General features: G+C 37.1%; 1 pseudogene; it reads right to left on the minus strand.

Annotated features, from left to right (window-relative positions):
- Positions 1-870: 870 nt before the first annotated feature.
- Positions 871-2,243, minus strand: LOC107859297 (annotated as a pseudogene).
- Positions 2,244-3,095: the final 852 nt, after the last annotated feature.

A 3,095-nucleotide genomic window follows, 5' to 3' on the forward strand; every position in this document is an offset into this window, starting at 1 on the left:
TCCTTTGTAATGTTCGTAAATTATGTGGAAATGGAGCCTTCGCAAGTCCCCTTCGCCTTCTAAGCCTGTGGAAAATGAGATTAACTTTTCTCCATTTACTTTTCTTTATCAAATTAGATAAATGACAATTTTGATTGGTTAGACTTGAGTAATTCTACATAGATTTTGATATATTAAATTGAAAGTAGCGTAAAAGTTGTTTTTATGGGCTCATAATACAAGGATGTACTTCAGTAAAGAGAATTAAAAGGGAAAAAAAGAGAAGGTGACATGACTTATGACTATATAATTAAACACCACTATTCATCAACTCAGCTATAATTTCTTTTTATTTATTAAAATCATTCGCAAAGACTTTCATCTCGCTTGGTGATAGAGTCAGAGAGATGATGAATTAATAGAAGCTTGAACTGCCTATTAAAGGCCATGTAAACTTGCATAGGGGATGGTATATACTTTATTATAGCTAGTGTTCAGATATACCTAAACCTTAATAAATTTTAGTAGTGCAGGACAAAGGTGAGACCTTACCATCTCCTTGTGTTTATACTAATTTATTATAGCTGAATCATACATTTAGATGAAAATGAGTAAGTTTTTACTGCTGAAATCCCTTTGCATTCCTTTTGATTTTGTTCTATCCTGTTCAACTAATGCAGGCTATTGTAATGTTTTTGTTAAGATTCAACATCTATGTCCTGAAGCTGCACATTGACGATGATCAATTACTACAATAACAAATTATTAAAGTGTCCTCTCCTCCCCTCTATTCTTTCTCCAACATTACTTATTGCTAATTAGTTTTTGTGTCTGGATAAAATTGCTATTTTGGGCCAAGTGGTGACAAAAGATTATATAGAACTTGATTGCTGAATGCTGAAATTTTCACGTACAAACTTTTGTTTAACACTTAGAATATACATATATACAACGAGTTTGTAACATATACACAGTAGGCACACCACATAATCTATGAACAAGGTGAATAATATTAGTGTGTAAAGACGAACCATTACCAATAGCAACCTCGCTTCAAGCTTCTCAGCTATTTAATCATGCAGTTGGATAAGAAGCTTCCATTGCAATTCCACAAAGTCCTTCCTCAGCATCAATGCCTCTTTGCATTCTAATGTAACCGTTCTCGCCCCAGCTAGTCCCCCACGAGTTCTTGACTAACCAATACTTTGTCCCATCACTAGTTTTTCCATATCCAACAGCTGTAACACCGTGATCTAACTCTGTTCCACATTCTCCAGTAAAAACACCACTAGAGTAGAATTGGAAATCTGATCCACTAGCATCAATTGCGACCGATACAGGTTGCATAGCAACAGCATTCAACAGAGCAGATTCACTATTGGCTGGGACATCTTCATAACCAGTAATCTTAGCAGCATGGCTGGATTCCTTTCCGGTTTTGCAAGTCCCATCCGTTCCCTCATAGGGATAATTAGATTAAGTAGTGAGACCGTGATTCTTGATGATGAACTTAAAAGCGTCATCCATAAGACCTCCCTCACACCCCATATCTGAACTTGTGTCGCAGTCCACGAGTTCTTGCTAGACAAAGAGACCAACTTACCAGTTTTGATCTTGTTGATACCTTCAATAGCAGCAACAGCAGAAAATGCCCAGCAACATCCTACAATATTATCAGCTTATGCTAATAAGCTTCTTTTTTCGTTAAAAATCTGAGGATATTATTAACAGGACCTAATTTGAATACTTACCACATTGACCTTGATCCTTAACTCCCGTAACAGCACCTTTCTTTCTCCAATCCATGGTAGCTGGAGCAGTTACATTTTCATGCCTGAATGATATTGTTCTTGATGACTCTCGATGAGAAGACATTTTGTATCCGTTGTGAGTGGCTCTGAATTCCTCATTTGTCAAATCTGCAAATCCGTTGATGCTCAACTTATAGGGCCTAATTCCAGCCTTGTTGGTAGACTCAATGTAATCAACATTGTCCTTGAATATTTTTAACCTTTTTGCCTTCTCTGCATCATCTCTGTACACACGCCCAAAGCGAGCCATCCACTTCTCGTGTTTCTGGACCATCGAGGCTTCACTTAAGTCACGAGATGTGGCTTGAGAGGCCCACATTCCTAACACTAGTAGAGCTAAAAGAGCAAGCTTCCAATTGATTGTCAAAGCCATTGTCACCACTTTAATGTTTTTGTTGATTCTAATGTCTTTGTTTGAATGTTGTGGATGAAATGCTTAGAATTACCATAGTATTTATAGTACTAACGTTTTAGTTATATTAAGGTAACTCAGATTTTATCATTTTCATTTCATGATTGAATTCCCTGGAAAGCACGGCAAGTTATGTATGATAAGACTCATTTTTATGATCATAAAGATGGATTGTGCACGCAGTTTGATGTTCTCAAATGAATATCTTGCAATGAACCTTCATTTGTAACTTTCTAATAAGTTTTATTACCATAATTTTGGAGCTATTAGCAATAACGAAGCTCCTTTATTGGCACATGGAAAAGTTTTCTGATATAGCAATGGAGTACTTGATCACTATGTTGTCCTATTTGCAAATCACAAATGCTTCTCGTTTGGCATAAATGTTGTTATAAACCAATTGTACCACATTCGAAAAATAGAAAACTGCTAAGGGCTTTATAGGCCAAATGAGTTCTCCCACCTATGAGGCTAGTCTTTTGGGTTGGGCTCTCCCGTTTGGTTTATAACTTTGATGCAGATTTTTGTTGCATCCTGTCAAATCTGCCAGCAAATGAAAGATATGCACCACCACCCAGCAGGCCTATTGCAACCGTTACCCATTCTAGATTTGGTGTTTGAGGATATAGCTATGGATTTCATCACTTGTTTGCCTAGTTCAAAAGGCAAGTCTATATAGCTATGGATTTCATCACTTGTTTGCCTAGTTCAAAAGGCAAGTCTACCATCTTAACTGTGGTAGATCGTTTGACAAAGTATGGCTATTTCATTCCCTTGCCTACCTCTTTTTCCACTCGAGTGGTTGCTAAAGCTTTTGTGACAGGAGTTATTTGCCTTCATGGCCCACCAAGAACTATTATTACTGATTGTGACCCCAAGTTCCTGCATTCCTT

Source organism: Capsicum annuum, chromosome 2, assembly GCF_002878395.1.
Source record: "Capsicum annuum cultivar UCD-10X-F1 chromosome 2, UCD10Xv1.1, whole genome shotgun sequence".
NCBI lineage: Eukaryota > Viridiplantae > Streptophyta > Magnoliopsida > Solanales > Solanaceae > Capsicum > Capsicum annuum.